This window comes from Paramisgurnus dabryanus, chromosome 6, assembly GCF_030506205.2.
Source record: "Paramisgurnus dabryanus chromosome 6, PD_genome_1.1, whole genome shotgun sequence".
NCBI classification, from domain to species: domain Eukaryota; kingdom Metazoa; phylum Chordata; class Actinopteri; order Cypriniformes; family Cobitidae; genus Paramisgurnus; species Paramisgurnus dabryanus.
The window spans coordinates 1,288,172-1,300,702 of record NC_133342.1 but is presented as its reverse complement, the minus strand read 5'-3'; the positions used below and the strand labels follow the sequence as shown (position 1 = coordinate 1,300,702).

General features: G+C 39.9%; 1 long non-coding RNA gene across 1 annotated transcript; it reads left to right on the top strand.

Moving 5' to 3' along the window:
• Nucleotides 1-6,332: 6,332 nt before the first annotated feature.
• Nucleotides 6,333-7,454, top strand: LOC135748359 (uncharacterized). The gene is made up of 4 exons (XR_010532011.2): nt 6,333-6,417; nt 7,005-7,064; nt 7,172-7,262; nt 7,361-7,454. It is a non-coding gene; the product is annotated as an uncharacterized lncRNA (long non-coding RNA).
• The last annotated feature ends 5,077 nt before the right edge of the window (nt 7,455-12,531 follow it).

Sequence of the window (12,531 nt, the reverse complement as noted above, 5' to 3'; positions counted from 1 at the left end):
TTGGTGACAACAACATCTCCCAGGTACTGTCATACACCCTCTGGAAGAGATGCTAGGTGAACCGACCCTGACTGGTTTAGCAGCCAACAACACGGAAATCCCATTCATTGGATGGGTGGAGGTTGATTTTCAACTGGATGGAGGTCAATTTCCAACACCTCTGCTGAAGGTACCTATCTTAGTGTCCAACTATCCAACAGTAGCTGAAGACCCAATTATCGGGTACAATGTCATCGAAGAGGTAGTGGAAAGGACCGAAGACGCCCCTGGGCAGAGGGAGAAGACAATTGTATATGCAATGAGCTCTGCATTCTCAATCACCCACAGCGAGGCACAAACCCTGCTGAAACTGATTCAGAGTAAGGAACATGAGGTAACTGTAGGAGTGGGGAAAATGGGGAGGAAACACGTGTACTTACCTGCAAATCAGGTTACAACTGTAATGGTCCGTGCCCACGTTGGATCTCAGGGCCAAGAACTGCTCTTCTCAACAAAGCGAGGTTAGTCCAGTTCAAGACCTAAAATTGAGTGAAGCAGTAGTACGGATTCCTGCAAGGCACATCAAGTACATACCCGTATCAATAGTCAATTCAGCAAACCACAACATCACGCTACCTGGAAACCACATTCTAGGTTACTTACAGTCAGTGAAAACAGTTTATCCCATGGCAGTCCAGCCCACTGTGTCTGAGGATCCTACGGAAGAGAGGGTGCAAAATTGTGAGTCAGCCCAAAACACAATTACTGATAAGCCAAGGGACAAATCAACACCATCAACATGGGATCCCCCTGTAAATCTGGACCATCTCAGTAAAACCCAGCAAGAAGCCGTGAAACAAATGCTGAGAGAGGAGTGCCGAGCGTTCGCTTACAACGATGACAACATCGGTTGTATTCCATCACTGAAGATGCACATCACACTTCACGACCAAAGGCCGGTGCAAAAAACGTATATGTCTGTCCCGAAACCTTTGCACGAAGAGGTTAAGCAATAACTACAAGATTTGCTCAATAAAGGCTGGGTGGTGCCCTCCAGGTCAGCCTACTCATCCCCTGTAGTCTGCGTGAGAAAAAAAAATGGCAGCCTGCGGTTATGCTGTGACTACAGGGAGTTAAACCAGAAGTCGGTGCCTGATCGCCATCCAATACCCAAGATACAAGATATGCTGGATGCATTGAGTGGAAGCACTTGGTTCTCAGTTTTGGATCAGGGGAAGGCATATCACCAGGGCTTCCTACATGAGGAGAGCCAGCCGCTGACAGCATTTATAACTCCCTGGGGGCTGTACCAATGGAAACGCATACCATTCGGGCTGAGTTCGGCACCAGCAGAGTTCCAAAGAAGTATGGAAAGCTGTTTTCAGGCCTTAGGGACACGATATGTCAACCTTACCTAGATGACAACTTGGTCCATAGCAGTAGTTTTGAAGATCATTTGAGCCATGTGCAATTGGTGCTCCAGCGCTACCAGGAGCATGGGGTGAAGCTCTCCCCGAAAAAATGTGAGCTCTTCAAACGCAAAGTAAGATTTCTGGGTAAGATGGTGTCTGGTGAAGGGTATACAATGGACCCAGCAGAGATTGCGCCAGTGCAGGCCCTGAAGGAAAAGACACCGTCCATAGTGGTTGACCTAAGGAAAATGCTAGGATTCTTGTCCTATTACCGCTCCTATATACCAAATTTTTCACGAATCGCCCAACCTCTGTACCAGCTACTGACAATAAGAGAGAAGGTTTCAAATGGATCAGAAATGGAGTCAAGAGAGAGAAAATCCACGCGGAAAAGAAAAGAAAGCAATCTGACTTTCGGGACTCCTATTCAGTGGACACAAACCCATCAGACAGTATTAAACAACCTGATAAGTCACCTTGTAAAACCCCCAATCCTGGGTTACCCAGATTTCACTCAGCCCTTTGTGCTACACTGCGATGCTTCCCAGGAAGGGCTGGGTGCAGTATTGTATCAACGCCAGAATGGAAAGATGGTGGTAATAGCTTATGGCTCCAGAACACTTAGTGCTCCTGAGAAGAACTACCGAATGCACGTGGGCAAGCTTGAATTTTTAGCACTAAAGTGGGCTGTTTGTGAGCGTTTTTGACATTACTTATAGTATGCACCATCTTTTGTCGTCTACACAGATAACAACCCACTCACCTATGTACTTACCACAGCTAAGCTGAATGCCACCGGATACAGATGGGTTGCGCAGCTTGCAGACTTCAACTTCTCTATTAAATACCGGCCTGGTAAAAGTTATGCCGATGCAGATGGCCTGTCCCGCATGCCAATTGACATTGACAAGCTTATGGAGGAATGCACAGAACAACTGCAGCCAGATGTCATTAGAGCATCAGTGGAAGGAGTAGTAGTGGAGTTCGAAAACCCATCACAAGGAACAGGGTTGATTCACATAGAGGCTTTGAGCCTGGTGGAAGAGAGCGACCGAGACGACCTTGGTCCACCACTGACTCCAGCTCAAATCCGAAATGCTCAAGAGAAGGATAGCATCCTTGGAAAAATTCTGAAATTCAAAGAGAAAGATCAGCGACCAAGTCGAGAGGAAGTTAAGGTGGAACACCCTGATGTGGCAGTGTTGTTAAAACAGTGGTTTAAACTCTGCTTAGATGAAGATGGAGTACTGTACAGAAAAACCAGAAAAAGAGAACAGTTGCTTTTACCAAAGTCTTTCCACTCACTGATTCTTACAGAATTGCATCAAAAGATGGGTCATCTCGGTGTTGAAAAAACCCTCTGCCTCATCCGAGAGCGCTTTTATTGGCCGAGAATGCAAAGAGATGTGGAGCATTTTGTCACTAAGGTATGTGAGTGTCTAAAAAAGAAACAGCCAGTCAGAGAAACTCGAGCTCCTCTAACTACAATTCACACCACCTATCCATTTGAAATGGTCTCAATAGACTTCCTTCATTTGGAGACCTGCAAGCAAGGTTTTGAATACATTCTCATGGTGATGGATCACTACACTAGATCTGCACAGGCTTATGCAACCAAAGACAAGAGTGCAAAGACGGTTGAGGAGAAGCTGTTCAATGACTTTGCTTTGAAGTTTGGGTTTCCCAGTAAAATCCATCAAGACATGGGAAAAGAATTTGACAACAAATTGCTGAAAAGGATGAAAGAACTCGATGGAGCGATTCAATCGCACTTTACTGTCCATGCTCCGGACACTTGCGGATGAGGAAAAAACTGACTGGAAAAATTCCTTGGCCAAAATGGTACATGCCTACAATTGTACAAGGAGTGACGCGATTGGATATGCACCATATTACTTGTTGTATGGAAGATCCCCACGCTTACAGATTGACATTCTCTTTAACCTGAAGACAAAGGAGGTGCATCACACTTACCAGGACTATGTGTCTCGTTGGAAGGAAAGGATGAGTGAGGCGTACCAAATTGCAGCTAAGACAGCTTCAAAGGTGGCAGCCTGTGGGAAAGCTCACTATGATCAAAAAGTTCTGGGAAGAGATCTTCAGCCTGGTGACCAGGTCTTGATCCACAATCTGACTCCTAGAGGAGGCCCAGGGAAGATATGATCATTCTGGGAAGATCAGGTACATGTGGTTCAGGAGAGGAAACATGCCAAAATTCCTGTTTACGAGGTGAGACCTGAAGTTGGGAAAGGGAAAACCCATGTGATTCACAGAAATCTTCTCCTACCGTGTGACTTTCTGCCCCTGGAAACTGAGAAACTTGATGTAGTCTGCTTACAAAACACCCAAAACATACCTAAAGGGAATAAAGTGGAAAAAGAAGACAGTTCCCAGTAAATTCTGAAAGTGACTCAGAGGAGGAGTATGTACTCACCTGTCAGTGGCAAGAGGAGGATCGTAGACATCTAAACCCAAAAGCAGCACCCTTTGAGCCACGAGTTGATTTGCCCCTTCAGAGCGAAGAGGATTTGCCCCTTCAGAGCGAAAAGGATTTGCCCCTTCAAAATTGTTCTGCAGGAGATGATTTGCCTCCTACACCTGAGAAAAATTCTTGTTACAGGTTAAATCATGACATTGGCAGTGACAATGATGTATTAGAAAGTTAATCTGTGGTAGACTCTCCTAAATCTGAGAGAAAGTATCCAAAGAGACAGAGAAAAAAATCTGTGGTATTCACATACAATACCTTGGGTCAACCTTCTGTTGTTCAGAGAGACGGCTCGGTAGAGTTAAAGCAGTTACCTGCTTCTGATGTTAATTTCTGGAGACCTTGGAGCTTAGTTGAGAGTTGTTAAAGGTTGGAACACTGCATGAAAAGAGCTGTATACGGACAAATACGGAATGGGAAATCCCTGCTAAACTTTAGGTTTGCCAGATTTTTGAGGCAGAGTGCTTGGAAAGGTAATACACCAAAGTAAACCCGTGAAACATCCAGAAACCTTACGTTTGTGGATGTATAAAGGAACTGGTGGAAGTTTCCAGGAATCCTTACAGCTGGTTGTGAGGAGCGGTGGGTGTGAGGTGTGAACGGCTTTTTATATGTTAATGACCCACAGGTAGAGGTGTCTTCTTTGTTTTCAGAGCTGAGTGGGGTGGGGTGGGGGGTTAACCATGTCTCTTTAAGACAGCACATACAGTATTGTGGTACATAAAAACTGTGTTTTCTAAATATGTTTATTATTAATATAATTTAATTAGTCTATTTAAGAAACTAAGCATCATTCAAAATAACTAAAATTCAATGGACACAATTATCATTTTAATGTGTGAAAATTATGTCTCTGACTCAAGAGAAATGCAACAAATATTATTTCAGAATATATATTTCCAACACTTTGAAAACATGTCTCCAACTGCCCTAGGTCAGAATATTGTGAACGTATCTCTCAATGCTGCATACATCGTTTAAAAGAAGCCGTTCAAATGACATCATGTAACTCATTTTTGCTAGCTAGGATGTTGATAAATTAGTCAGTGAAATGTAAAGCTGCTTATTTTTGCTGATGTCTCATGATTTGAAGTTCACTGTTTCTATTGTTATTATAATTCTACCCTAACATTTCATTAAATCTTTTAAAATAGAAACAAAAATATCAATAGACAGGTCCATAATCTAAAAGACAGTCTTTCACATGTGGATGCAAAACATGTTGGGTGAAACAGACTGACAAACTCGGGTAAACATATCTGCAGATACCTGTCAGCTACTGTACTTCTAGTCCAGAGGTGCCCAAAGTTGGCCCACAAAAGACCTTAAAATTTTTTATGTTTCATGCATACTTGAAGGTGTATAAAATGCATCACGAAACCTAATGAACTCGGGTACTATAGGCTAAAAATGAAGAGGTTGCGGCAGTGGCACACAGAGAAAAGGATATTTAAAATTGATTGGCAAAACGATTTCTTTTTTTCTACAAAAAGCCTTGGAAAATAAAACTGCATTAGTTATGCATAAACAGAGTAATGTTTGCTTATTTATTTTTAAAATATTAGAAAATTATAAATTAGGGGTTATCAGGGCAACTTTAATTTTAATATAACACAACAACATTTACTTTTGGCCCACGGCCCTCAGTCAGGTTTGGCCCTTGTAAGGAAAAGGTTCGGGCACCAATGAATGTTCTAGTCTATCTGAGGAGGTAACTTTTAGCATATGATAATGCATGCTTGCACAAAGTCAGACCACATATTATAATGTTTGTCTTCAATCAATCAATTTAAACAAAAGAGATGGGGACTTTAAATATAATAAGGGTCCATATATCACAGTGAAAAAAGACATACATGTATTTTTACTTTAACATGAACTAATGCTGAGTTACAGCATATCCTAATAATAAACTATTGAAGAGTCATCATTAACTACAACATGTTTTTCATTGTTAGTTAATGCAGTCATTTACAATAAATTAATTTGAGTTCATGTTGTAGTTAAGTAAGTTCAGTAAGTTACATGTCTTAACTCAGCATTAGTTTATATTTACTAATATTTAAGTAAGAATTCATTTAGGTATACGTTCAATGTTTCCAATGATGAGCAGTTAATCCACTAAACCCAGAGATAATTCCTGAGGCATGTTTAAAGAGTTTTGTATTTCATCAAGAAGGTGCTGCTGATTCACAAAGATTTTATATTTAAGAAAATCTGAGCATCATTCCAAATAACTGTTAACATGTTTGTCAACTAAACATGTTTTGTAAACGTAATAAACTTTATAAAAATATTTTTTATTTTTTATTAATAATCAAGTATAAAGAACAATGCATAGTGTGAAAACGCGGATTATAAAAAGTATATTAAAGAAAAGGACTACATTTCCCAGAATGCACCTGCACCCACTCATCTGCCCCCACCCTTCAGGTGCGACTGCTCAACCTATGGGCTTGACGGGAAAATTCAAATCGCGAACCGTTACTGCCTGGACTACTCCGTCTCTTATTTGTTTGTTTGCTCATCAACAGTAAGGTAAGTTTGATTTAATTCATTTGTCTGCATCGCGCTGATCGGTTGCCTATTTGTTCATATTATGTTATTAACTATGATTCGTTTTTGTCTTTATACTAGAACTGTTTGAATTTAAAGCACAAACAGTAAAACATTAAGGTTATACGTGGTACACAGCGGTAAACATGAGGTTAAAAATACGCGAAGTAACATTCAAACCGGGCTGTTAAAAGAATCAATTCGATGTTTAAATTTTTAAAAACAAAACTTTAAAGAAGCCAAGATGAGACGTTATTTGCTTAAAACAAACAAAACAACAGTAACTCGTGTGTTTGAAATGTTAGCAGCTAGCAAGTGTCTCTCTGCTATTTTAAATGGTACAGACGATCTTTTGTTGATTTAAAAGCTCATTCAGTTCTGGTAGATGCTGCTTATTTTTCAAGACTGTTTTAATAGCTTTATATTGATTTATAACAAAGCCAGCTTCACTTTAAGAGAACCTTGATGCTAATTGTAAAGAAGCTTGGAGTCATAATATATTTAAACGTTATATGTTTGCTGTTCTTCATCTTTTTAAATATGAAGTCTATTCATGTTTGTGTTTACAGAGGTCATGTACACTGTGGTCAACTTTGTGGACGATGAAGAGGTTTCTGGGTAAAGCTGATGTATGTTTAATCATTCAATGATTACATTAAATTAAAATCAAACATGTTAAATAGTAAACGGATGTATTGTGATATGTGATTTTGATTTTTAATTCTGTGTTTGCCAGAGAAATATAATGAAGTAACAGTGAAAGCTAAAACATCAGACTGATCCAGACACTGAAGAAATTGATGTCACTGCAATCTGGCCAAAATGATGTAAGTTTAATAATTAAATTATTAAATTAAAGAGGTTAAATCGTAAATAGATGTGTTATGATGTATGTGATTCTATTTTTTTATTCTGTGTTTGATAGACAACTATATTGAAGTAACCTACTGTAATGAAGCTGCAGAACAACACAGAGACTCTGAGGACATCAACACAGAAAATTAAGAAGATTTATGAAGTATTATGAAGTTCTTTGATCATATATTGTTGTATCTTTGTACAGTTTAATGCAGTGGTTCTTAACCTTATTCCTGGAGGCCCACTGCTCTGCACATTTTGTATGTCTCCCTTATTAACACACCTGATTCAAATCATCAGCTCATTAGAAGGGATCTCCATGAACTGAACTACGTCTGTCAGATAAAAGAGATATACAAAACATGCAGGGCAGTGGGCCTCCAGGAATTACGTTAAGAACCACTGGTTTAATGTTAACTTTCTAAAATGTACAACTTTAATTCTATGTCATTTGATTTGTCGCGTGTGTGTATACGTATATGTGTATTAGTATTATGCCAAATGCTTATATGTACTTTTATATTTCCAAAGGGCTCCAAATAGATGTCTGTCCAGATGAGGGTGCATCAATGTTACGTTTGCTGACAAGTATATGCTTTACAATGTAAAACCTAACAGTTAACTTAACTCAAACCATTTAAGGAAATCGGTTGCCTTAACCCATTAAGTTTAAAAAAAAACATACATTTGAGTACTGTGAACTTAAGTCTTGTGCAATAATGCACTTATATTTAGTTAGTGTGAACTTAAATATAAGTGCATAACTGCATGTGACTCAATTTGTTTAAGTTCACAGTACTCAAATCTATGTGTTTTAAAACTTAAATGGTTTAATGCAACCGGTTTTCTTAAATGGTTTGAGTTTAGTTAACTTTTAGGTTTTACAGTGAGAAATTCTTGAATAATTCCAAGACAGAGCTCTGCAATTGTATCTACACTGCAAAAAATCAGTTTCTAACTTAGGATTTTTATCTTGTTTTAGTAGAAAAACTAAAAATTCTTAAATCAAGATGTATTTTCTTGATGAGCAAAATTACCTAAGAAAATGTCTAGTTTTTAGACAAAAATATACAATTTAAGTAAATTTGTGCCTAAACAAGCAAAAATATCTAACAATGGGGTGAGAAAATTATGCTTGAATTAAGTTTTTAAGAAAAAAGAAAACTTAAGATTTTTACAGATATTTTAGCTTGTTTTAAGCACAAATTCACTTAAATTGTGTGCATTTATTTATTTTGTCTAAAACTAGACTTATTTTCTTAGGTCATTTTGTTCATCAAGAAAAAGCATTTTATTTAAATAATATTTCTACTGAAAACGAGACAAAAATACTATGTAAGAAAGTCATTATTTTGCAGTGTAGGACTGATTTCTTGAACAACAACTATATTGATCTTGCTTTATTTTATTTAGATATTTACTACATTACAGTGGCAGCTGGTGACTTCTTTTTTTGTGAGCACTCGATGCAAAGTTTGTCACAACATGTATATAGCCAGTCATTTGTGTGGTTCAAAATATGTGTTCTGCGTGTATGTGCATCACGTGTTTTGACTAAACCCGTGATGCACATGGTTTACATGAAGCAACAAACACATTTTAAAAACACAAGCAACACACATGACACTCCGAACACTTATTTTGAATTTGCACCCCTCGGATGAGCAGTCACGAGCCGCCACTGCTACTTTACATTGTACTGCTTTGAATGTAATTTTTATTGTTGCTTTTATTTTGTTTTATTTTACTCTAATATTGCTTTCTCTGTCTGTATATTTATGAGTTTAAATAGTATTGTTTATGTATGCAACTTTTAATATTTGTGTATAATATTATTTTGTTATTGTGACAATTGTGAATTGTTCATTTTTTTTATTAAATAAACATTTCAAACTCAATTCAAGTTTTTTTATTTTACATAAGGGTTTTGGGGTGTATATGAATATAAATATGAATATATATATATATATATATATAGTGGGGGGGTTTGTAGTCTATCTGCATAGCAGGCAAATAACCAATCAAGTCACTAAGCTATGAGGGCTTGGGTTGGGCTTAATACAAAGTGTAACCAATCAAATGATCTCAACTGGAAAGTTTCAAAGTTGTGTCCCAATAGTTGTCAGAGTTTTGGGAGGGGGTTTTAAAAGCAACCAATCAGTGTTGAGATTAAACACCAATGGAGACACTAGAATTGTGCAAAGGTGTGAAATCCCAGTACCTCTGCAGGTGTGAAAATGTCCCCTGACAAAATCTTCAATGGGATTATTTGCCATGGCAACAAATGGCTGCATGAACCACAGGAATATCCCATCAGCAAGATACATCCGAATTGGTATCATTACGGGAGTTTCCTAACTTGGTGGAATTAGAAGTTTAGCCTCAGTGGAACTAGTAGATACATCCGAAAATCAGTGGTGTTTACAGGAGTTTCCTAGTACGGATACACCTCTTTTCATGCAGTGGAAATGGTTAAATGTTCAAAATGGTAATTGAAATGTCAGGAGACATTTAGTTTTGTAGGGGAGAGTGTGGTACTAGTTCAATGAAAGACAAGGAAACAGAAGACCCCCCCACATTTAAGTTTTGAGTGTTTACATAAAAATTCTTATTCAGGGACACCCTTATCATTATAAAAGAGATCTACAGAGCAGTGTGTTTGTGTGTAAATAGGCGGTCTGCATCATACAGACAGCTAGGGGGAGCTCTCGCGAAGGTCTGCCTAGTGCTTTATATACACGAGTGAATGCACATAGCAGATAACGGTGAGATTGAGATGCTCCATGAGAAATTAATCAATCCTGTTCAATATTCTTTGCAGATACATGCATACCACCTTTCAATAAATGTGTTGCATCAAGAAGACACCTGCTTTCTTCTTTGACTTGTAAAACCTTTGTCTTGTCATGTCGTGTTCGCCGTTTTGGATTATTTAGTATTTTTTGACCTTTTTGTCTTTTATTATTTTCCTCTGCCTGTTCTGTCTGCTGTTTCTGCTCTACGTCTCTCTCTAGGAATTTAGCACCTCCGTTCCTCTCCTCTCCGGTTTCCTGATTGTCCTCTCTCTGCCCTGCCGGTGTCCAGCTATGCCTCATCCTGTGTGTGACCGCTGTCCAGCAGCACTGAAGGATTTTGTGACGGCTGCACTGCTGTATCTGTCGGCCTTCATTGCCGATCGCTGTCCAGAGTTCTGGTTATGCCCGCTGTCCAGCAGCACTGTGACGGATCGTTATCATTGCCCAGCCACCTGTCGGCCTTAATTGCCGATTGGTCATCTCATCTCTCCCCGATTCGAATCGATGGTTTTCTACGTCCAGCTTGGTGCTTGTGATCTCCAGTGTGTGCTAGTGACTTTCTTTCTCCTGACCAGCATGGCGGTTGTGATATCCAGTTTGTGTGCTAGTGACTTTCTCAGCCTGACCTGAGGTGGTTGTCGATCTCCAGTGTTATCTACATTTTGCTCCCTGGCTCAGCCCAGTGTTTTTTCTCGGTCTATTATTTAATCTTTATTAAAGTTCGTTTCATCTGCTATTGGATCCTTGCCTCAGTCTATTTTTCTCAATACAAATCCTGACAGAAGCAGGCAGAATAAGATATATTGTAGTTTATTGAATGAACACAGCAGAAGAATGAGCAATGGTGAGTAAATGGAAATAGTTCTTCAGATATGCACTTAGCTTTTGAATTACAGAGTCTTTCTTTGTAGATGGCAGATGAGGATTCGAAGAGGGAATAAACGAGGAAGACAACGACAGGATGAAGAGCACGGGTAAGTCCTTTGGTAAGTAGCATGGTTGAGTCTTAGAGTCCAACATAGTCGAGACCAGACAGTGAATAAATTGGGGAGTGCGGGTTATAAAGGAAGTAAGATGATGGGGCACAGGTGTGGAGGATTAATACTCAGGTGAGAGTGAATGAGGTGAAGGAGTGAATGATGAGGAATGGTGCCAGTGATGGAGTGCTGACAGTCAAGGTCTACCTCGAGGACTAGGAACTGGACGATCTGGATGGTCGGTTTGAAACTGAGTAAGTAGAGATGGATCTAAGATGGTGCGGATCTGATAGATGGGCTCTTATTCTATCAGAACGGGAGGAGGAGGAACGTCTACAGCAGGGGTGCGCTTTTCTGGTCCTGGAGGGCCACTGTCCTGCAAAGTTTAGCTCCAACCCTAATCAAACACATCTGAAAATCCCAATCAAAGGCTTCATTAAGACTTGGAAATGACATTCAGGTGTGTTTGATTAGGTTTGGGGCTAAAATTTGCAGGACGGTGGCCCTCAAGGACCAGGAATGCCTACCCCTGGTCTACAGTGTCTGGGTCTGCGGAAGGAAGAGAGACAGGGTCAGTATATGGTTTGAAGAGTGAGACGTGAAAAGAGGGTGAGATCCGATATTGAGGAGATAGGTTGAGCCGGTAAGTCACTGCATTCAGCTGCCTCTGAACGGTGAAGGGGCAGATGTATCAAGGACTCAGCTTACAGCAGGACTGGTGTAGCGAATGTCCCTGGTAGATACCCAAATCTTCTGTCCTGGTTGATACTGGAGAGGATCAGAACGACAACGGCTAGCTTGATCTTCATGCCTCCGCACAGCCTGTTGAAGGTGCACGTAGGCCGAGTCCTAAACCCTCTCGCTCTGATGGAACCAGTAATAGACAGTTTGAACTGCTGAAGGCTCACCTGAGCAGGGGAAAAGATGAGGTTGATAACCCAGAATACATTGAAAAGGAGTGAGTCCGGTAGTAGAGGTCTACACGGAAGACCCGAGACCCGAAGACCCGGGACCTGACCCGGGACCCGTACGGGTTCGGGTCTATATTTTAAATGATCAGCCAGGTCCGGGTCGGGTCTCAATCTATTACTTCGGGTCCCGGGTCTGTTTAACATTGTGGGTAATACCCCAGGTCAATCGGACTTGGAGAACACACACTCATTTAAATAAAATATTTCAAAATCAGCAACAAAAACTTAGATGAACTGTCGCATACATTTTTTCTATGACGCTAACATTGCGTTAAAAAGTTTATATTTGGTTGCTCCAACGAGGCAGCTAACGCGCATGTGCTCTTTTAATGTGTCTCTGGCTACCAGTCAGGAGCTTCTGCAGTGAGACGCAATGACTTTACCTTTGACAATTGGCTCTTTTATTTAGAAGGCGGGACCTATTCCGCCGTACCACGCATTTTGCACTGACTTCTCTAATTTTTATAATAATATTATAAATTGACCGTCTTGCTG